The sequence below is a fragment of the Ranitomeya imitator genome, chromosome 8, assembly GCF_032444005.1.
Source record: "Ranitomeya imitator isolate aRanImi1 chromosome 8, aRanImi1.pri, whole genome shotgun sequence".
In the NCBI taxonomy this organism is placed as follows: domain Eukaryota; kingdom Metazoa; phylum Chordata; class Amphibia; order Anura; family Dendrobatidae; genus Ranitomeya; species Ranitomeya imitator.
Genome location: NC_091289.1, coordinates 149141831 through 149165554, shown reverse-complemented (window position 1 = coordinate 149165554; position 23724 = coordinate 149141831). Strand labels below are relative to the sequence as shown.

At 58.0% G+C, this 23724-nt stretch overlaps 1 protein-coding gene across 1 annotated transcript in view; it reads right to left on the bottom strand.

Annotated features, from left to right (window-relative positions):
* Positions 1 to 6252, bottom strand: part of LRRC8C (leucine rich repeat containing 8 VRAC subunit C) — an 80218-nt gene extending 73966 nt beyond the window's left edge. The window contains exon 1 of the mRNA XM_069737536.1: positions 6025 to 6252. The gene's annotated coding sequence lies outside the window, so the exon portion shown is untranslated. The remainder of the gene's footprint in view (positions 1 to 6024) is intronic.
* Between the last annotated feature and the right edge of the window lie 17472 nt (positions 6253 to 23724).

Here is a 23724-nt window from a genome sequence, read left to right as displayed (position 1 = left end):
CTCTTGGGGAGAGTGATGCTACGTTTGGAGGCAAAGAAGGATAACTGCAACCAGGTATCACAAACATGCAACACATTTCATACCCCAGGACACCAGGGGGAGCTCGTTCTCCTATTTATTAGGTCACTCCCCACATGGTCGCCTGTAGGGAAAGTTAGTTGCTGGCTGAGCTCAGGTCAGTTAGTTGGTCCCTGACAGGGGTAGGATCCTGTCAGTGAGCGAAGGGGAAAGGACACAGAGCTGTGCATGCCCTTAGAGCTGCAGCTCCCAGAAAGATATATTCAGAAGGCAGAACTGTATTGCAGCGAGAGTGAAGGAAGTCGTAGCAAAGGAGAGGATACCAGAAGGGGACCAGCCCTACACAGGCTGCCTCCTTCTGAGGCGCAGAATCCCAGTAGCCGGAATACCGAGGGAGTAAGGACCTTTATGCTTTGCTCCAGAGACCGGCAGGACAGGTAATTGCAAGTTACCTGTCCGCCCTACACCCAGGAGGCACGGTGGCAACCTATGGAGGCCGGGGCGTGCTTGAGTCACTATAAACAGCCTCAAGCCACCAGTCATACGGGTTTGTCCTATCCTATATGGGGGACAGAGAGAAAGACATTACATCTGTGAGGACCTTATGTGAAGCCTTAGGCAGTAAGGAACTACACCACTGCAGCGCAAGGGGAGGCTACTGATTTCCACCTGGACAAGGGGACTCTGGACTTGCCTCCAAACCGGCGGGACTCTGCCTGAACTGTGATCTGGTGCCCTGGACTGTGGATGCTGAAGTCTTCAGTAAAGGTAAAGAGACTGCAACCTTGTGTCCTCGTTCTTCACTGCGCCTCTTACCATCCTAACATCTACACACCGGGAAGCCCTGGGGATACACTTGACCTGTGGGGAGGTATACCATCTAGCTGCCATAACATCACCCTAACGGACCCCTTGAAGCAGCGTCGGTCACCCTGACCGAATACCACCGGTGGCATCACGAACATTCCCTTTAAAGACCTTTCCCTTTTACATGGACGTCCCAGGGCCACGGACCGGGTCAGCCACCGTGACATCTCCCTGTGAACCGCAGGACCGGGTACTGAGTACTCCACTGCCCCATGGGGCAATCCACTATATCATACCTATTGGAAGCTTGTATTCCATTTACATAATCAAAGACATCAGCAGTCTACTTTAAGTTAAAGGTGTTGTCCAGTTAAAATAAGTTATCACCTATCAGTGGGGGCCCAACAGCTGGAACTCCACCTACAAGCAGAACCAGGAGCTTTGATCCTCATTATAATGGAGTGGCAGAGCACATGCATAACCGGCGCTGCACTCATTCCCTAGAGGGCTGCTGGGTGCTGCACTCGCCTTTTTCCCTATAAAGAATAATTGGATGGAGAGATGGTCGGGGTTCCAGGCTGCAGTGCCATTATTATTATTTATTATTATAGCGCCATTTATTCCATGGCGCTTTACATGTAAGGAGGGGTATACATAATAAAAACAGGTACAATAATCTTGAACAATACAAGTCACAACTGGTACAGGAGGAGAGAGGACCCTGCCCGCGAGGGCTCACAATCTACAAGGGATGGATGAGGATACAGGAGGAGAGAGGACCCTGCCCGCGAGGGCTCACAATCTACAAGGGATGGGTGAGGATACAGGAGGAGAGAGAACCCTGCCCGCGAGGGCTCACAATCTACAAGGGATGGATGAGGATACAGGAGGAGAGAGGACCCTGCCCGCGAGGGCTCACAATCTACAAGGGATGGATGAGGATACAGGAGGAGAGAGGACCCTGCCCGCGAGGGCTCACAATCTACAAGGGATGGATGAGGATACAGGAGGAGAGAGGACCCTGCCCGCGAGGGCTCACAATCTACAAGGGATGGATGAGGATACAGGAGGAGAGAGGACCCTGCCCGCGAGGGCTCACAATCTACAAGGGATGGGTGAGGATACAGGAGGAGAGAGGACCCTGCCCGCGAGGGCTCACAATCTACAAGGGATGGATGAGGATACAGGAGGAGAGAGGACCCTGCCCGCGAGGGCTCACAATCTACAAGGGATGGATGAGGATACAGGAGGAGAGAGGACCCTGCCCGCGAGGGCTCACAATCTACAAGGGATGGATGAGGATACAGGAGGAGAGAGGACCCTGCCCGCGAGGGCTCACAATCTACAAGGGATGGATGAGGATACAGGAGGAGAGAGGACCCTGCCCGCGAGGGCTCACAATCTACAAGGGATGGGTGAGGATACAGGAGGAGAGAGGACCCTGCCCGCGAGGGCTCACAGTCTACAAAATTTGTAATGCTGATAAAAATTCTACGATCTGCCAATGTGTACACGTCCCAACAGTCGGACCCCCGCCTATCAGAAAGTTATCACCTATTTTAAGGATAAGTAATAACTTGCTTTGACTGGACAACTACATGAATCTTCTGTGCAGGGACTTGTAGTTCCCCAGGAGTGATCGCAGACATTGCTTATTCCGGGTAGCCTATGCAGTGTAATTATATATGATCTCTCACATATGGTTGCTGTGTTCACTGTACATCAGCGGGAGGGAAGTGTAGGGGAATGCGAGGGGAGTGTAGGGGAGTGCTGCTGAAGTGGACAATCTCTTCCCAAAATAAGGTGCACTGGCCAATAAACACTAGTCAGGGTGCAACCCTCCCCCAGCGACTGTACCCTGCATTTATAGGGTGCGTGCGGCTATGAAGTCCCCATCCTGTGCATACAATGATGCAGCCGCTGACAGTATGGATACAATGTACAATCCAGGAGCGGCAGAAGATCAGATTAATGTCTTCTGGCTCTCGGTATGATATGACACTGTAATTGACTTAATAGGCATTCATAGCTGGAGGAAGCAGCCGCCACCGGGGATCTGATGTAGTTTTCCTGACAACACAATATAGGACATTTGTTGTGATACAAGGATGGTTACCACTCGATAGTCTATATTCCAAATACTATACGTACCCACCACCTCACCAGCAGGGACGCCATCGGGAAGCAAGGAATATTCGTGTTATGTGCTATATTCAGAATGTTCACAAATATGTCACAATGTAGATGTAGCAGAGTCGGATCTGTGTTACTTTAGGTTGCAGCTTTTCTCCTTTGAGAGATCTCCTGGAGTCCCATAGACAATGAATGGAGCAGAGGTGAAGCATGGGCATCCCTCCCCATTCATTGTCTATGGGACTCCAGGAGATCTCGCAATGGAGAAAAGCTGTAACCTAAAGTAACACAGACCCGACTGCTACATCTACATTGTCACATGTTTTTGAACACATAGAGGGCGCTTTTTCAAGTTTCAGAGCCCTGATATTGGGATTACAAAGGGTCAGAGAGGTCACAACCACAGCAATCGGTAAGTTATCATCTATCCTAATGATAGGAGGTAATAAAATGTTTTGTGAATACTCTTTTAAAGTGAACCCGTCGGCATTCCATAACAGATACCCTTAACCATAACCATAACATTGGTGCAACGTATGCCCCTGCACAGGAGCCCGAGAGGTAAGGGAGCCCACTACTACCGCCAAAGCTGCCAGCGGCTCCAGATAAAAGGGTGCATTGGGTGCAATGGGCGATGTCCATCATCACTGTGGAGGGCAGGGTTATATACTGGGTAACCTGACTCTTCTGTACAGTGTGAACATGACTCTACATGTCATTAGCATATGATAAGAGGCATTATATATATATATACTTTTGTGTCTAAATCTACTGAGCACTTTGCAGAGATAATCCGTTCACCTGACAGGTGTGGCATATGAAGATGCTGACTACACAGCAGGATTATTGCACAGGTGCTCCTTAGGCTGGCCACAATAAAAGGCCAATCTAAAATGTGCCACTTACAATATAACACAGATCTAGACACATTTGTGAACAATATTTGAAAGAAAAAAAGGCCTTTTGTGTCCATAGAAATAGTCTCAGCTCTTTGAGATCAGCTCATGATAAAAGGGAGGAAAAACAAAAGTGTTACATTATAGTTTTCTTCAATATATATATATATATATATATATATATATATATATATATATGTTATGGCATTTTCTATATAAGAAAAACAGAGTGTCAGCCGTATTTACAAACATTGTCAGGTCATCTACAATGACTTGGTGATAAAACGACCTGACAGCTTTCCTTTATCCTGCAGTCCCATACAAGAGACCTGACAGCTTTCCTTTATCCTGCAGTCCCATACAAGAGACCTGACAGCTTTCCTTTATCCTGCAGTCCCATACAAGAGACCCGACAGCTTTCCTTTATCCTGCAGTCCCATACAAGAGACCTGACAGCTTTCCTTTAGCCTGCAGTCCCATACAAGAGACCTGACAGCTTTCCTTTAGCCTGCAGTCCCATGCAAGAGACCTGACAGCTTTCCTTTATCCTGCAGTCCCATACAAGAGACCTGACAGCTTTCCTTTATCCTGCAGTCCCATACAAGAGACCTGACAGCTTTCCTTTATCCTGCAGTCCCATACAAGAGACCTGACAGCTTTCCTTTATCCTGCAGTCCCATACAAGAGACCCGACAGCTTTCCTTTATCCTGCAGTCCCATGCAAGAGACCTGACAGCTTTCCTTTAGCCTGCAGTCCCATACAAGAGACCTGACAGCTTTCCTTTAGCCTGCAGTCCCATGCAAGAGACCTGACAGCTTTCCTTTATCCTGCAGTCCCATACAAGAGACCCGACAGCTTTCCTTTATCCTGCAGTCCCATACAAGAGACCTGACAGCTTTCCTTTAGCCTGCAGTCCCATGCAAGAGACCTGACAGCTTTCCTTTATCCTGCAGTCCCATACAAGAGACCTGACAGCTTTCCTTTAGCCTGCAGTCCCATGCAAGAGACCTGACAGCTTTCCTTTATCCTGCAGTCACATACAAGAGACCTGACAGCTTTCCGTTATCCTGCAGTCCCATACAAGAGACCTGACAGCTTTCCTTTAGCCTGCAGTCCCATGCAAGAGACCTGACAGCTTTCCTTTATCCTGCAGTCCCATACAAGAGACCCGACAGCTTTCCTTTATCCTGCAGTCCCATACAAGAGACCTGACAGCTTTCCTTTAGCCTGCAGTCCCAAGCAAGAGACCTGACAGCTTTCCTTTATCCTGCAGTCCCATACAAGAGACCTGACAGCTTTCCTTTATCCTGCAGTCCCATACAAGAGACCTGACAGCTTTCCTTTATCATGCAGTCCCATACAAGAGACCTGACAGCTTTCCTTTATTCTGCAGTCCCATACAAGAGACCTGACAGCTTTCCTTTATCCTGCAGTCCCATACAAGAGACCTGACCGCTTTTCCTTTAGCCTGAAGTCCCATGCAAGAGACCCGACAGCTTTCCTTTATTCTGCACTCCCATGCAAAAGACCTGAAAGTTTTCCTTTATCCCGCAGTCCCATGCAAGACACAAAGATAGCGCCATTGCGGTGCTCTGCTTCACCTGTACACGTTGAACCATAAAGAAACACCACAAGCCAAGACAGTAGATAATGTCCCGCCATAGACAGCAGACATTCTAGGTCCGCAGGGGCGGTCGGGGCGATGTGTTACTATGGAGATGACTGGATCTGCTACCACTCCAGCACGTTCCCGTTGGTCGGTTGCTATGGTGATTGCTACTATCCACCAAGAATTTCCCATTTCGGACAACACAGACCTGAAATCTGCGACTTCCTACAATCCTAGGAAAGTTTGTGTGGCAATGTGTCCTGTTCCCCATAGCTGGACGGACACAGGCAGATGACAGGCATCGTATACACCAGGACATGTACCAGATCGGAGATCGCACGATGACATTGCACCGATCTCATTAACGAGAGCATGGCCCTCATCTCACCGATCGTCCGCACTGCTAGCCACAGACCGGGAGGCAGAGTGGAGTGGCCACTGGTGACGATTCCCCGCTGCCGGGCATCACATTCCCACAGGTGCCCTCCTCAGCAGCCCCCCACAGCCCTCACCCCCACACACAGAGGACGCCGTGCCCCCCACACACCGCCCCGACTCACCGTGACTGACGTCTGGGCACTCAGCCTGTCCTCATGCCCGTGGTGCCCGGTGCCCGGCTGTGGGGATGCCGCCGTGTCCCGCCGCCCTCTCCCGTCCTGCAGCCGCCCAGCCCCGCAGTGACGCACAGACTCCCCCCTGTACGGAGCAGGGGGCGGTGGTGAGAGGGTCCTGTGTGATGGGACTGCCCCCTGCACGCGGCCGAAAACACGGAGGGCCCTGGTGACCGCGGAGGGAGGGGGCAGCTGGTAAAAATAGATAACAATATCAGGAAAAAGGAAGAGTCTGCAGCACAAGTGTCAGCAGAGATGTCAGCAGCCGGCAGGAGGGCACAGTCTGCACTGCTCCATGTACAGAGATAGGGCTGAGGTGGGCTCTGTGGTCGGCCATGCACTGCTCCATGTACAGAGATAGGGCTGAGGTGGGCTCTGTGGCCGGGCATGCACTGCTCCATGTACAGAGATAGGGGCTGAGGTGGGCTCTGTGGCCGGGCATACACTGCTCCATGTACAGAGATAGGGCTGAGGTGGGCTCTGTGGCCGGGCATGCACTGCTCCATGTACAGAGATAGGGCTGAGGTGGGCTCTGTGGCCGGGCATGCACTGCTCCATGTACAGAGATAGGGCTGAGGTGGGCTCTGTGGCCGGGCATGCACTGCTCCATGTACAGAGATAGGGCTGAGGTGGGCTCTGTGGCCGGGCATACACTGCTCCATGTACAGAGATAGGGCTGAGGTGGGCTCTGTGGCCGGGCATGCACTGCTCCATGTACAGAGATAGGGCTGAGGTGGACTCTGTGGTCAGGCATGCACTGCTCCATGTACAGAGATGGGGCTGAGGTGGACTCTGTGGCCGGGCAGGCACTGCTCCATGTACAGAGATAGGGCTGAGGTGGGCTCTGTGGCCGGGCATGCACTGCTCCATGTACAGAGATAGGGCTGAGGTGGGCTCTGTGGCCGGGCATGCACTGCTCCATGTACAGAGATAGGGCTGAGGTGGGCTCTGTGGCCGGGCATGCACTGCTCCATGTACAGAGATAGGGCTGAGGTGGGCTCTGTGGCCGGGCATACACTGCTCCATGTACAGAGATAGGGCTGAGGTGGGCTCTGTGGCCGGGCATACACTGCTCCATGTACAGAGATAGGGCTGAGGTGGGCTCTGTGGCCGGGCATGCACTGCTCCATGTACAGAGATAGGGCTGAGGTGGGCTCTGTGGTCGGCCATGCACTGCTCCATGTACAGAGATAGGGCTGAGGTGGGCTCTGTGGCCGGGCATGCACTGCTCCATGTACAGAGATAGGGCTGAGGTGGGCTCTGTGGCCGGGCAGGCACTGCTCCATGTACAGAGATAGGGCTGAGGTGGACTCTGTGGTCGGGCATACACTGCTCCATGTACAGAGATAGGGCTGAGGTGGGCTCTGTGGCCGGGCATACACTGCTCCATGTACAGAGATAGGGCTGAGGTGGGCTCTGTGGCCGGGCATGCACTGCTCCATGTACAGAGATAGGGCTGAGGTGGGCTCTGTGGCGGGGCACGCACTGCTCCATGTACAGAGATAGGGCTGAGGTGGGCTCTGTGGCCGGGCATGCACTGCTCCATGTACAGAGATAGGGCTGAGGTGGGCTCTGTGGCCGGGCATACACTGCTCCATGTACAGAGATAGGGCTGAGGTGGGCTCTGTGGCCGGGCATACACTGCTCCATGTACAGAGATAGGGCTGAGGTGGGCTCTGTGGCCGGGCATGCACTGCTCCATGTACAGAGATAGGGCTGAGGTGGGCTCTGTGGTCGGCCATGCACTGCTCCATGTACAGAGATAGGGCTGAGGTGGGCTCTGTGGCCGGGCATACACTGCTCCATGTACAGAGATAGGGCTGAGGTGGGCTCTGTGGCCGGGCATACACTGCTCCATGTACAGAGATAGGGGCTGAGGTGGGCTCTGTGGTCGGCCATGCACTGCTCCATGTACAGAGATAGGGCTGAGGTGGGCTCTGTGGCCGGGCATACACTGCTCCATGTACAGAGATAGGGCTGAGGTGGGCTCTGTGGCCGGGCAGGCACTGCTCCATGTACAGAGATAGGGCTGAGGTGGGCTCTGTGGTCGGCCATGCACTGCTCCATGTACAGAGATGGGGCTGAGGTGGGCTCTGTGGCCGGGCATACACTGCTCCATGTACAGAGATAGGGCTGAGGTGGGCTCTGTGGCCGGGCAGGCACTGCTCCATGTACAGAGATAGGGCTGAGGTGTGCTCTGTGGCCGGGCATGCACTGCTCCATGTACAGAGATAGGGCTGAGGTGGGCTCTGTGGCCGGCCATGCACTGCTCCATGTACAGAGATAGGGCTGAGGTGGACTCTGTGGCCGGGCATGCACTGCTCCATGTACAGAGATAGGGCTGAGGTGGGCTCTGTGGCCGGGTAGGCACTGCTCCATGTACAGAGATAGGGCTGAGGTGGGCTCAGTGGCCGGGCAGGCACTGCTCCATGTACAGAGATAGGGCTGAGGTGGGCTCTGTGGCCGGGCATGCACTGCTCCATGTACAGAGATAGGGCTGAGGTGGGCTCTGTGGCCGGGCATGCACTGCTCCATGTACAGAGATAGGGCTGAGGTGGACTCTGTGGTCAGGCATGCACTGCTCCATGTACAGAGATGGGGCTGAGGTGGGCTCTGTGGCCGGGCATGCACTGCTCCATGTACAGAGATAGGGCTGAGGTGGGCTCTGTGGCCGGGCATACACTGCTCCATGTACAGAGATAGGGCTGAGGTGGGCTCTGTGGCCGGGCAGGCACTGCTCCATGTACAGAGATAGGGCTGAGGTGGACTCTGTGGCCGGGCATGCACTGCTCCATGTACAGAGATAGGGCTGAGGTGGGCTCTGTGGCCGGGCATGCACTGCTACATGTACAGAGATAGGGCTGAGGTGGGCTCTGTGGCCGGGCATGCACTGCTCCATGTACAGAGATAGGGCTGAGGTGGGCTCTGTGGCCGGGCATACACTGTTCCATGTACAGAGATGGGGCTGAGGTGGGCTCTGTGGCCGGGAATGCACTGCTCCATGTACAGAGATAGGGCTGAGGTGGGCTCTGTGGCCGGGCATGCACTGCTCCATGTACAGAGATAGGGCTGAGGTGGGCTCTGTGGCCGGGCATGCACTGCTCCATGTACAGGGATAGGGCTGAGGTGGGCTCTGTGGCCGGGCAGGCACTGCTCCATGTACAGAGATAGGGCTGAGGTGGGCTCTGTGGCCGGGCATGCACTGCTCCATGTACAGAGATAGGGCTGAGGTGGGCTCTGTGGCCGGGCATGCACTGCTCCATGTACAGAGATAGGGCTGAGGTGGGCTCTATGGCCGGGCATGCACTGCTCCATGTACAGAGATAGGGGCTGAGGTGGGCTCTGTGGCCGGGCATACACTGCTCCATGTACAGAGATAGGGCTGAGGTGGACTCTGTGGCCGGGCATGCACTGCTCCATGTACAGAGATAGGGCTGAGGTGGACTCTGTGGCCGGGCATGCACTGCTCCATGTACAGAGATAGGGCTGAGGTGGGCTCTGTGGCCGGGCATGCACTGCTCCATGTACAGAGATAGGGGCTGAGGTGGACTCTGTGACCGGGCAGGCACTGCTCCATGTACAGAGATAGGGCTGAGGTGGACTCTGTGGCCGGGCATGCACTGCTCCATGTACAGAGATAGGGCTGAGGTGGGCTCTGTGGCCGGGCATGCACTGCTCCATGTACAGAGATAGGGCTGAGGTGGACTCTGTGGCCGGGCATGCACTGCTCCATGTACAGAGATAGGGCTGAGGTGGGCTCTGTGGCCGGGCATGCACTGCTCCATGTACAGGGATAGGGCTGAGGTGTGCTCTGTGGCCGGGCATGCACTGCTCCATGTACAGAGATAGGGCTGAGGTGGGCTCTGTGGCCGGCCATGCACTGCTCCATGTACAGAGATAGGGCTGAGGTGGACTCTGTGGCCGGGCATGCACTGCTCCATGTACAGAGATAGGGCTGAGGTGGGCTCTGTGGCCGGGCATGCACTGCTCCATGTACAGAGATAGGGCTGAGGTGGGCTCTGTGGCCGGCCATGCACTGCTCCATGTACAGGGATAGGGCTGAGGTGGGCTCTGTGACCGGCCATGCACTGCTCCATGTACAGGGATAGGGCTGAGGTGGGCTCTGTGGCCGGGCATACACTGCTCCATGTACAGAGATAGGGCTGAGGTGGGCTCTGTGGTCGGCCATGCACTGCTCCATGTACAGAGATAGGGCTGAGGTGGGCTCAGTGGCCGGGCATGCACTGCTCCATGTACAGAGATAGGGCTGAGGTGGGCTCTGTGGCCGGCCATGCACTGCTCCATGTACAGGGATAGGGCTGAGGTGGGCTCTGTGACCGGCCATGCACTGCTCCATGTACAGGGATAGGGCTGAGGTGGGCTCTGTGGCCGGGCATACACTGCTCCATGTACAGAGATAGGGCTGAGGTGGGCTCTGTGGTCGGCCATGCACTGCTCCATGTACAGAGATAGGGCTGAGGTGGGCTCTGTGGCCGGGCATGCACTGCTCCATGTACAGAGATAGGGGCTGAGGTGGGCTCTGTGGCCGGGCATACACTGCTCCATGTACAGAGATAGGGCTGAGGTGGGCTCTGTGGCCGGGCATGCACTGCTCCATGTACAGAGATAGGGCTGAGGTGGGCTCTGTGGCCGGGCATGCACTGCTCCATGTACAGAGATAGGGCTGAGGTGGGCTCTGTGGCCGGGCATACACTGCTCCATGTACAGAGATAGGGCTGAGGTGGGCTCTGTGGCCGGGCATGCACTGCTCCATGTACAGAGATAGGGCTGAGGTGGTCTCTGTGGCCGGGCATGCACTGCTCCATGTACAGAGATGGGGCTGAGGTGGGCTCTGTGGCCGGGCATGCACTGCTCCATGTACAGAGATAGGGCTGAGGTGGGCTCTGTGGCCGGGCATGCACTGCTCCATGTACAGAGATAGGGCTGAGGTGGGCTCTGTGGCCGGGCATGCACTGCTCCATGTACAGAGATAGGGCTGAGGTGGGCTCTGTGGCCGGGCATGCACTGCTCCATGTACAGAGATAGGGCTGAGGTGGGCTCTGTGGCCGGGCAGGCACTGCTCCATGTACAGAGATAGGGCTGAGGTGGGCTCTGTGGCCGGGCATGCACTGCTCCATGTACAGAGATAGGGCTGAGGTGGGCTCTGTGGCCGGGCATGCACTGCTCCATGTACAGAGATAGGGCTGAGGTGGGCTCTGTGGCCGGGCATGCACTGCTCCATGTACAGAGATAGGGCTGAGGTGGTCTCTGTGGCCGGGCATGCACTGCTCCATGTACAGAGATAGGGCTGAGGTGGGCTCTGTGGCCGGCCATGCACTGCTCCATGTACAGAGATAGGGCTGAGGTGGGCTCTGTGGTCGGCCATGCACTGCTCCATGTACAGAGATAGGGCTGAGGTGGGCTCTGTGGCCGGCCATGCACTGCTCCATGTACAGGGATAGGGCTGAGGTGGGCTCAGTGGCCGGGCATGCACTGCTCCATGTACAGAGATAGGGCTGAGGTGGGCTCTGTGGCCGGCCATGCACTGCTCCATGTACAGGGATAGGGCTGAGGTGGGCTCTGTGACCGGCCATGCACTGCTCCATGTACAGGGATAGGGCTGAGGTGGGCTCTGTGGCCGGGCATACACTGCTCCATGTACAGAGATAGGGCTGAGGTGGGCTCTGTGGCCGGGCATGCACTGCTCCATGTACAGAGATAGGGCTGAGGTGGTCTCTGTGGCCGGGCATGCACTGCTCCATGTACAGAGATGGGGCTGAGGTGGGCTCTGTGGCCGGGCATGCACTGCTCCATGTACAGAGATAGGGCTGAGGTGGGCTCTGTGGCCGGGCATGCACTGCTCCATGTACAGAGATAGGGCTGAGGTGGGCCCTGTGGCCGGGCATGCACTGCTCCATGTACAGAGATAGGGCTGAGGTGGGCTCTGTGGCCGGGCATGCACTGCTCCATGTACAGAGATAGGGCTGAGGTGGGCTCTGTGGCCGGGCAGGCACTGCTCCATGTACAGAGATAGGGCTGAGGTGGGCTCTGTGGCCGGGCATGCACTGCTCCATGTACAGAGATAGGGCTGAGGTGGGCTCTGTGGCCGGGCATGCACTGCTCCATGTACAGAGATAGGGCTGAGGTGGGCTCTGTGGCCGGGCATGCACTGCTCCATGTACAGAGATAGGGCTGAGGTGGTCTCTGTGGCCGGGCATGCACTGCTCCATGTACAGAGATAGGGCTGAGGTGGGCTCTGTGGCCGGCCATGCACTGCTCCATGTACAGGGATAGGGCTGAGGTGGGCTCTGTGGCCGGGCATGCACTGCTCCATGTACAGAGATAGGGCTGAGGTGGTCTCTGTGGCCGGGCATGCACTGCTCCATGTACAGAGATAGGGCTGAGGTGGACTCTGTGGCCGGGCATGCACTGCTCCATGTACAGAGATAGGGCTGAGGTGGGCTCTGTGGCCGGGCATGCACTGCTCCATGTACAGAGATAGGGTTGAGGTGGGCTCTGTGGCCGGCCATGCACTGCTCCATGTACAGAGATAGGGCTGAGGTGGACTCTGTGGTCAGGCATGCACTGCTCCATGTACAGAGATGGGGCTGAGGTGGACTCTGTGGCCGGGCAGGCACTGCTCCATGTACAGAGATAGGGCTGAGGTGGGCTCTGTGGCCGGGCATGCACTGCTCCATGTACAGAGATAGGGCTGAGGTGGGCTCTGTGGCCGGGCATGCACTGCTCCATGTACAGAGATAGGGCTGAGGTGGGCTCTGTGGCCGGGCATACACTGCTCCATGTACAGAGATAGGGCTGAGGTGGGCTCTGTGGCCGGGCATACACTGCTCCATGTACAGAGATAGGGCTGAGGTGGGCTCTGTGGCCGGGCATGCACTGCTCCATGTACAGAGATAGGGCTGAGGTGGGCTCTGTGGTCGGCCATGCACTGCTCCATGTACAGAGATAGGGCTGAGGTGGACTCTGTGGTCAGGCATGCACTGCTCCATGTACAGAGATGGGGCTGAGGTGGGCTCTGTGGCCGGCCATGCACTGCTCCATGTACAGAGATAGGGCTGAGGTGGACTCTGTGGTCAGGCATGCACTGCTCCATGTACAGAGATGGGGCTGAGGTGGACTCTGTGGCCGGGCAGGCACTGCTCCATGTACAGAGATAGGGCTGAGGTGGGCTCTGTGGCCGGGCATACACTGCTCCATGTACAGAGATAGGGCTGAGGTGGGCTCTGTGGCCGGGCATGCACTGCTCCATGTACAGAGATAGGGCTGAGGTGGGCTCTGTGGCCGGGCATGCACTGCTCCATGTACAGAGATAGGGCTGAGGTGGGCTCTGTGGCCGGGCATGCACTGCTCCATGTACAGAGATAGGGCTGAGGTGGGCTCTGTGGCCGGGCATACACTGCTCCATGTACAGAGATAGGGCTGAGGTGGGCTCTGTGGCCGGGCATACACTGCTCCATGTACAGAGATAGGGCTGAGGTGGGCTCTGTGGCCGGGCATGCACTGCTCCATGTACAGAGATAGGGCTGAGGTGGGCTCTGTGGTCGGCCATGCACTGCTCCATGTACAGAGATAGGGCTGAGGTGGGCTCTGTGGCCGGGCATGCACTGCTCCATGTACAGAGATAGGGCTGAGGTGGGCTCTGTGGCCGGGCAGGCACTGCTCCATGTACAGAGATAGGGCTGAGGTGGACTCTGTGGTCGGGCATACACTGCTCCATGTACAGAGATAGGGCTGAGGTGGGCTCTGTGGCCGGGCATACACTGCTCCATGTACAGAGATAGGGCTGAGGTGGGCTCTGTGGCCGGGCATGCACTGCTCCATGTACAGAGATAGGGCTGAGGTGGGCTCTGTGGCGGGGCACGCACTGCTCCATGTACAGAGATAGGGCTGAGGTGGGCTCTGTGGCCGGGCATGCACTGCTCCATGTACAGAGATAGGGCTGAGGTGGGCTCTGTGGCCGGGCATACACTGCTCCATGTACAGAGATAGGGCTGAGGTGGGCTCTGTGGCCGGGCATACACTGCTCCATGTACAGAGATAGGGCTGAGGTGGGCTCTGTGGCCGGGCATGCACTGCTCCATGTACAGAGATAGGGCTGAGGTGGGCTCTGTGGTCGGCCATGCACTGCTCCATGTACAGAGATAGGGCTGAGGTGGGCTCTGTGGTCGGCCATGCACTGCTCCATGTACAGAGATAGGGCTGAGGTGGGCTCTGTGGCCGGGCATACACTGCTCCATGTACAGAGATAGGGCTGAGGTGGGCTCTGTGGCCGGGCATACACTGCTCCATGTACAGAGATAGGGGCTGAGGTGGGCTCTGTGGTCGGCCATGCACTGCTCCATGTACAGAGATAGGGCTGAGGTGGGCTCTGTGGCCAGGCATACACTGCTCCATGTACAGAGATAGGGCTGAGGTGGGCTCTGTGGCCGGGCAGGCACTGCTCCATGTACAGAGATAGGGCTGAGGTGGGCTCTGTGGTCGGCCATGCACTGCTCCATGTACAGAGATGGGGCTGAGGTGGGCTCTGTGGCCGGGCATACACTGCTCCATGTACAGAGATAGGGCTGAGGTGGGCTCTGTGGCCGGGCAGGCACTGCTCCATGTACAGAGATAGGGCTGAGGTGTGCTCTGTGGCCGGGCATGCACTGCTCCATGTACAGAGATAGGGCTGAGGTGGGCTCTGTGGCCGGCCATGCACTGCTCCATGTACAGAGATAGGGCTGAGGTGGACTCTGTGGCCGGGCATGCACTGCTCCATGTACAGAGATAGGGCTGAGGTGGGCTCTGTGGCCGGGTAGGCACTGCTCCATGTACAGAGATAGGGCTGAGGTGGGCTCAGTGGCCGGGCAGGCACTGCTCCATGTACAGAGATAGGGCTGAGGTGGGCTCTGTGGCCGGGCATGCACTGCTCCATGTACAGAGATAGGGCTGAGGTGGGCTCTGTGGCCGGGCATGCACTGCTCCATGTACAGAGATAGGGCTGAGGTGGACTCTGTGGTCAGGCATGCACTGCTCCATGTACAGAGATGGGGCTGAGGTGGGCTCTGTGGCCGGGCATGCACTGCTCCATGTACAGAGATAGGGCTGAGGTGGGCTCTGTGGCCGGGCATACACTGCTCCATGTACAGAGATAGGGCTGAGGTGGGCTCTGTGGCCGGGCAGGCACTGCTCCATGTACAGAGATAGGGCTGAGGTGGACTCTGTGGCCGGGCATGCACTGCTCCATGTACAGAGATAGGGCTGAGGTGGGCTCTGTGGCCGGGCATGCACTGCTACATGTACAGAGATAGGGCTGAGGTGGGCTCTGTGGCCGGGCATGCACTGCTCCATGTACAGAGATAGGGCTGAGGTGGGCTCTGTGGCCGGGCATACACTGTTCCATGTACAGAGATGGGGCTGAGGTGGGCTCTGTGGCCGGGAATGCACTGCTCCATGTACAGAGATAGGGCTGAGGTGGGCTCTGTGGCCGGGCATGCACTGCTCCATGTACAGGGATAGGGCTGAGGTGGGCTCTGTGGCCGGGCATGCACTGCTCCATGTACAGAGATAGGGCTGAGGTGGGCTCTGTGGCCGGGCATACACTGTTCCATGTACAGAGATGGGGCTGAGGTGGGCTCTGTGGCCGGGAATGCACTGCTCCATGTACAGAGATAGGGCTGAGGTGGGCTCTGTGGCTGGGCATGCACTGCTCCATGTACAGAGATAGGGCTGAGGTGGGCTCTGTGGCCGGGCATGCACTGCTCCATGTACAGGGATAGGGCTGAGGTGGGCTCTGTGGCCGGGCAGGCACTGCTCCATGTACAGAGATAGGGCTGAGGTGGGCTCTGTGGCCGGGCATGCACTGCTCCATGTACAGAGATAGGGCTGAGGTGGGCTCTGTGGCCGGGCATGCACTGCTCCATGTACAGAGATAGGGCTGAGGTGGGCTCTATGGCCGGGCATGCACTGCTCCATGTACAGAGATAGGGGCTGAGGTGGGCTCTGTGGCCGGGCATACACTGCTCCATGTACAGAGATAGGGCTGAGGTGGACTCTGTGGCCGGGCATGCACTGCTCCATGTACAGAGATAGGGCTGAGGTGGACTCTGTGGCCGGGCATGCACTGCTCCATGTACAGAGATAGGGCTGAGGTGGGCTCTGTGGCCGGGCATGCACTGCTCCATGTACAGAGATAGGGGCTGAGGTGGACTCTGTGACCGGGCAGGCACTGCTCCATGTACAGAGATAGGGCTGAGGTGGACTCTGTGGCCGGGCATGCACTGCTCCATGTACAGAGATAGGGCTGAGGTGGGCTCTGTGGCCGGGCATGCACTGCTCCATGTACAGAGATAGGGCTGAGGTGGACTCTGTGGCCGGGCATGCACTGCTCCATGTACAGAGATAGGGCTGAGGTGGGCTCTGTGGCCGGGCATGCACTGCTCCATGTACAGGGATAGGGCTGAGGTGTGCTCTGTGGCCGGGCATGCACTGCTCCATGTACAGAGATAGGGCTGAGGTGGGCTCTGTGGCCGGCCATGCACTGCTCCATGTACAGAGATAGGGCTGAGGTGGACTCTGTGGCCGGGCATGCACTGCTCCATGTACAGAGATAGGGCTGAGGTGGGCTCTGTGGCCGGCCATGCACTGCTCCATGTACAGGGATAGGGCTGAGGTGGGCTCAGTGGCCGGGCATGCACTGCTCCATGTACAGAGATAGGGCTGAGGTGGGCTCTGTGGCCGGCCATGCACTGCTCCATGTACAGGGATAGGGCTGAGGTGGGCTCTGTGACCGGCCATGCACTGCTCCATGTACAGGGATAGGGCTGAGGTGGGCTCTGTGGCCGGGCATACACTGCTCCATGTACAGAGATAGGGCTGAGGTGGGCTCTGTGGCCGGGCATGCACTGCTCCATGTACAGAGATAGGGCTGAGGTGGTCTCTGTGGCCGGGCATGCACTGCTCCATGTACAGAGATGGGGCTGAGGTGGGCTCTGTGGCCGGGCATGCACTGCTCCATGTACAGAGATAGGGCTGAGGTGGGCTCTGTGGCCGGGCATGCACTGCTCCATGTACAGAGATAGGGCTGAGGTGGGCTCTGTGGCCGGGCATGCACTGCTCCATGTACAGAGATAGGGCTGAGGTGGGCTCTGTGGCCGGGCATGCACTGCTCCATGTACAGAGATAGGGCTGAGGTGGGCTCTGTGGCCGGGCAGGCACTGCTCCATGTACAGAGATAGGGCTGAGGTGGGCTCTGTGGCCGGGCATGCACTGCTCCATGTACAGAGATAGGGCTGAGGTGGGCTCTGTGGCCGGGCATGCACTGCTCCATGTACAGAGATAGGGCTGAGGTGGGCTCTGTGGCCGGGCATGCACTGCTCCATGTACAGAGATAGGGCTGAGGTGGTCTCTGTGGCCGGGCATGCACTGCTCCATGTACAGAGATAGGGCTGAGGTGGGCTCTGTGGCCGGCCATGCACTGCTCCATGTACAGGGATAGGGCTGAGGTGGGCTCTGTGGCCGGGCATGCACTGCTCCATGTACAGAGATAGGGCTGAGGTGGTCTCTGTGGCCGGGCATGCACTGCTCCATGTACAGAGATAGGGCTGAGGTGGACTCTGTGGCCGGGCATGCACTGCTCCATGTACAGAGATAGGGCTGAGGTGGGCTCTGTGGCCGGGCATGCACTGCTCCATGTACAGAGATAGGGTTGAGGTGGGCTCTGTGGCCGGCCATGCACTGCTCCATGTACAGAGATAGGGCTGAGGTGGACTCTGTGGTCAGGCATGCACTGCTCCATGTACAGAGATGGGGCTGAGGTGGACTCTGTGGCCGGGCAGGCACTGCTCCATGTACAGAGATAGGGCTGAGGTGGGCTCTGTGGCCGGGCATGCACTGCTCCATGTACAGAGATAGGGCTGAGGTGGGCTCTGTGGCCGGGCATGCACTGCTCCATGTACAGAGATAGGGCTGAGGTGGGCTCTGTGGCCGGGCATACACTGCTCCATGTACAGAGATAGGGCTGAGGTGGGCTCTGTGGCCGGGCATACACTGCTCCATGTACAGAGATAGGGCTGAGGTGGGCTCTGTGGCCGGGCATGCACTGCTCCATGTACAGAGATAGGGCTGAGGTGGGCTCTGTGGTCGGCCATGCACTGCTCCATGTACAGAGATAGGGCTGAGGTGGACTCTGTGGTCAGGCATGCACTGCTCCATGTACAGAGATGGGGCTGAGGTGGGCTCTGTGGCCGGCCATGCACTGCTCCATGTACAGAGATAGGGCTGAGGTGGACTCTGTGGTCAGGCATGCACTGCTCCATGTACAGAGATGGGGCTGAGGTGGACTCTGTGGCCGGGCAGGCACTGCTCCATGTACAGAGATAGGGCTGAGGTGGGCTCTGTGGCCGGGCATGCACTGCTCCATGTACAGAGATAGGGCTGAGGTGGGCTCTGTGGCCGGGCATGCACTGCTCCATGTACAGAGATAGGGCTGAGGTGGGCTCTGTGGCCGGGCATGCACTGCTCCATGTACAGAGATAGGGCTGAGGTGGGCTCTGTGGCCGGGCATACACTGCTCCATGTACAGAGATAGGGCTGAGGTGGGCTCTGTGGCCGGGCATACACTGCTCCATGTACAGAGATAGGGCTGAGGTGGGCTCTGTGGCCGGGCATGCACTGCTCCATGTACAGAGATAGGGCTGAGGTGGGCTCTGTGGTCGGCCATGCACTGCTCCATGTACAGAGATAGGGCTGAGGTGGGCTCTGTGGCCGGGCATGCACTGCTCCATGTACAGAGATAGGGCTGAGGTGGGCTCTGTGGCCGGGCAGGCACTGCTCCATGTACAGAGATAGGGCTGAGGTGGACTCTGTGGTCGGGCATACACTGCTCCATGTACAGAGATAGGGCTGAGGTGGGCTCTGTGGCCGGGCATACACTGCTCCATGTACAGAGATAGGGCTGAGGTGGGCTCTGTGGCCGGGCATGCACTGCTCCATGTACAGAGATAGGGCTGAGGTGGGCTCTGTGGCGGGGCACGCACTGCTCCATGTACAGAGATAGGGCTGAGGTGGGCTCTGTGGCCGGGCATGCACTGCTCCATGTACAGAGATAGGGCTGAGGTGGGCTCTGTGGCCGGGCATACACTGCTCCATGTACAGAGATAGGGCTGAGGTGGGCTCTGTGGCCGGGCATACACTGCTCCATGTACAGAGATAGGGCTGAGGTGGGCTCTGTGGCCGGGCATGCACTGCTCCATGTACAGAGATAGGGCTGAGGTGGGCTCTGTGGTCGGCCATGCACTGCTCCATGTACAGAGATAGGGCTGAGGTGGGCTCTGTGGCCGGGCATACACTGCTCCATGTACAGAGATAGGGCTGAGGTGGGCTCTGTGGCCGGGCATACACTGCTCCATGTACAGAGATAGGGGCTGAGGTGGGCTCTGTGGTCGGCCATGCACTGCTCCATGTACAGAGATAGGGCTGAGGTGGGCTCTGTGGCCGGGCATACACTGCTCCATGTACAGAGATAGGGCTGAGGTGGGCTCTGTGGCCGGGCAGGCACTGCTCCATGTACAGAGATAGGGCTGAGGTGGGCTCTGTGGTCGGCCATGCACTGCTCCATGTACAGAGATGGGGCTGAGGTGGGCTCTGTGGCCGGGCATACACTGCTCCATGTACAGAGATAGGGCTGAGGTGGGCTCTGTGGCCGGGCAGGCACTGCTCCATGTACAGAGATAGGGCTGAGGTGTGCTCTGTGGCCGGGCATGCACTGCTCCATGTACAGAGATAGGGCTGAGGTGGGCTCTGTGGCCGGCCATGCACTGCTCCATGTACAGAGATAGGGCTGAGGTGGACTCTGTGGCCGGGCATGCACTGCTCCATGTACAGAGATAGGGCTGAGGTGGGCTCTGTGGCCGGGTAGGCACTGCTCCATGTACAGAGATAGGGCTGAGGTGGGCTCAGTGGCCGGGCAGGCACTGCTCCATGTACAGAGATAGGGCTGAGGTGGGCTCTGTGGCCGGGCATGCACTGCTCCATGTACAGAGATAGGGCTGAGGTGGGCTCTGTGGCCGGGCATGCACTGCTCCATGTACAGAGATAGGGCTGAGGTGGACTCTGTGGTCAGGCATGCACTGCTCCATGTACAGAGATGGGGCTGAGGTGGGCTCTGTGGCCGGGCATGCACTGCTCCATGTACAGAGATAGGGCTGAGGTGGGCTCTGTGGCCGGGCATGCACTGCTCCATGTACAGGGATAGGGCTGAGGTGGGCTCTGTGGCCGGGCATGCACTGCTCCATGTACAGAGATGGGGCTGAGGTGGACTCTGTGGCCGGGCATACACTGCTCCATGTACAGAGATAGGGCTGAGGTGGGCTCTGTGGCCGGGCAGGCACTGCTCCATGTACAGAGATAGGGCTGAGGTGGACTCTGTGGCCGGGCATGCACTGCTCCATGTACAGAGATAGGGCTGAGGTGGGCTCTGTGGCCGGGCATGCACTGCTACATGTACAGAGATAGGGCTGAGGTGGGCTCTGTGGCCGGGCATGCACTGCTCCATGTACAGAGATAGGGCTGAGGTGGGCTCTGTGGCCGGGCATACACTGTTCCATGTACAGAGATGGGGCTGAGGTGGGCTCTGTGGCCGGGAATGCACTGCTCCATGTACAGAGATAGGGCTGAGGTGGGCTCTGTGGCCGGGCATGCACTGCTCCATGTACAGAGATAGGGCTGAGGTGGGCTCTGTGGCCGGGCATGCACTGCTCCATGTACAGGGATAGGGCTGAGGTGGGCTCTGTGGCCGGGCAGGCACTGCTCCATGTACAGAGATAGGGCTGAGGTGGGCTCTGTGGCCGGGCATGCACTGCTCCATGTACAGAGATAGGGCTGAGGTGGGCTCTGTGGCCGGGCATGCACTGCTCCATGTACAGAGATAGGGCTGAGGTGGGCTCTATGGCCGGGCATGCACTGCTCCATGTACAGAGATAGGGGCTGAGGTGGGCTCTGTGGCCGGGCATACACTGCTCCATGTACAGAGATAGGGCTGAGGTGGACTCTGTGGCCGGGCATGCACTGCTCCATGTACAGAGATAGGGCTGAGGTGGACTCTGTGGCCGGGCATGCACTGCTCCATGTACAGAGATAGGGCTGAGGTGGGCTCTGTGGCCGGGCATGCACTGCTCCATGTACAGAGATAGGGGCTGAGGTGGACTCTGTGACCGGGCAGGCACTGCTCCATGTACAGAGATAGGGCTGAGGTGGACTCTGTGGCCGGGCATGCACTGCTCCATGTACAGAGATAGGGCTGAGGTGGGCTCTGTGGCCGGGCATGCACTGCTCCATGTACAGAGATAGGGCTGAGGTGGACTCTGTGGCCGGGCATGCACTGCTCCATGTACAGAGATAGGGCTGAGGTGGGCTCTGTGGCCGGGCATGCACTGCTCCATGTACAGGGATAGGGCTGAGGTGTGCTCTGTGGCCGGGCATGCACTGCTCCATGTACAGAGATAGGGCTGAGGTGGGCTCTGTGGCCGGCCATGCACTGCTCCATGTACAGAGATAGGGCTGAGGTGGACTCTGTGGCCGGGCATGCACTGCTCCATGTACAGAGATAGGGCTGAGGTGGGCTCTGTGGCCGGGCATGCACTGCTCCATGTACAGGGATAGGGCTGAGGTGGGCTCTGTGGCCGGGCATGCACTGCTCCATGTACAGAGATAGGGCTGAGGTGGGCTCTGTGGCCGGGCATGCACTGCTCCATGTACAGGGATAGGGCTGAGGTGGGCTCTGTGGCCGGGCATGCACTGCTCCATGTACAGAGATAGGGCTGAGGTGGACTCTGTGGCCGGCCATGCACTGCTCCATGTACAGGGATAGGGCTGAGGTGGGCTCTGTGGCCGGGCATACACTGCTCCATGTACAGAGATAGGGCTGAGGTGGGCTCTGTGGCCGGGCATGCACTGCTCCATGTACAGAGATAGGGGCTGAGGTGGACTCTGTGGCCGGGCATGCACTGCTCCATGTACAGAGATAGGGGCTGAGGTGGACTCTGTGGCCGGCCATGCACTGCTCCATGTACAGAGATAGGGCTGAGGTGGACTCTGTGGCCGGGCATGCACTGCTCCATGTACAGGGATAGGGCTGAGGTGGGCTCTGTGGCTGGGCATGCACTGCTCCATGTACAGAGATAGGGCTGAGGTGGGCTCTGTGGCCGGGCATACACTGCTCCATGTACAGAGATAGGGGCTGAGGTGGGCTCTGTGGCCGGGCATGCACTGCTCCATGTACAGAGATAGGGCTGAGGTGGACTCTGTGGCCGGGCATGCACTGCTCCATGTACAGAGATAGGGCTGAGGTGGGCTCTGTGGCGGGGCACGCACTGCTCCATGTACAGAGATAGGGCTGAGGTGGACTCTGTGGCCGGGCATGCACTGCTCCATGTACAGAGATAGGGCTGAGGTGGGCTCTGTGGCCGGGCATGCACTGCTCCATGTACAGAGATAGGGCTGAGGTGGACTCTGTGGCCGGGCATGCACTGCTCCATGTACAGAGATAGGGCTGAGGTGGGCTCTGTGGCCGGGCATGCACTGCTCCATGTACAGAGATAGGGCTGAGGTGGACTCTGTGGCCGGGTAGGCAATGCTCCATGTACAGAGATAGGGCTGAGGTGGACTCTGTGGCCGGGCATGCACTGCTCCATGTACAGAGATGGGGCTGAGGTGGGCTCTATGGTCGGGCATGCACTGCTCCATGTACAGAGATAGGGCTGAGGTGGGCTCTGTGGCCGGGCATGCACTGCTCCATGTACAGAGATGGGGCTGAGGTGGGCTCTGTGGCCGGGCATGCACTGCTCCATGTACAGAGATAGGGCTGAGGTGGGCTCTGTGGCCGGGCATGCACTGCTCCATGTACAGAGATAGGGCTGAGGTGGGCTCTGTGGCCGGGCATACACTGCTCCATGTACAGAGATAGGGCTGAGGTGGGCTCTGTGGCCGGGCATACACTGCTCCATGTACAGAGATAGGGCTGAGGTGGGCTCTGTGGCCGGGCATGCACTGCTCCATGTACAGAGATAGGGCTGAGGTGGGCTCTGTGGTCGGCCATGCACTGCTCCATGTACAGAGATAGGGCTGAGGTGGACTCTGTGGTCAGGCATGCACTGCTCCATGTACAGAGATGGGGCTGAGGTGGGCTCTGTGGCCGGCCATGCACTGCTCCATGTACAGAGATAGGGCTGAGGTGGACTCTGTGGTCAGGCATGCACTGCTCCATGTACAGAGATGGGGCTGAGGTGGACTCTGTGGCCGGGCAGGCACTGCTCCATGTACAGAGATAGGGCTGAGGTGGGCTCTGTGGCCGGGCATGCACTGCTCCATGTACAGAGATAGGGCTGAGGTGGGCTCTGTGGCCGGGCATGCACTGCTCCATGTACAGAGATAGGGCTGAGGTGGGCTCTGTGGCCGGGCATGCACTGCTCCATGTACAGAGATAGGGCTGAGGTGGGCTCTGTGGCCGGGCATACACTGCTCCATGTACAGAGATAGGGCTGAGGTGGGCTCTGTGGCCGGGCATACACTGCTCCATGTACAGAGATAGGGCTGAGGTGGGCTCTGTGGCCGGGCATGCACTGCTCCATGTACAGAGATAGGGCTGAGGTG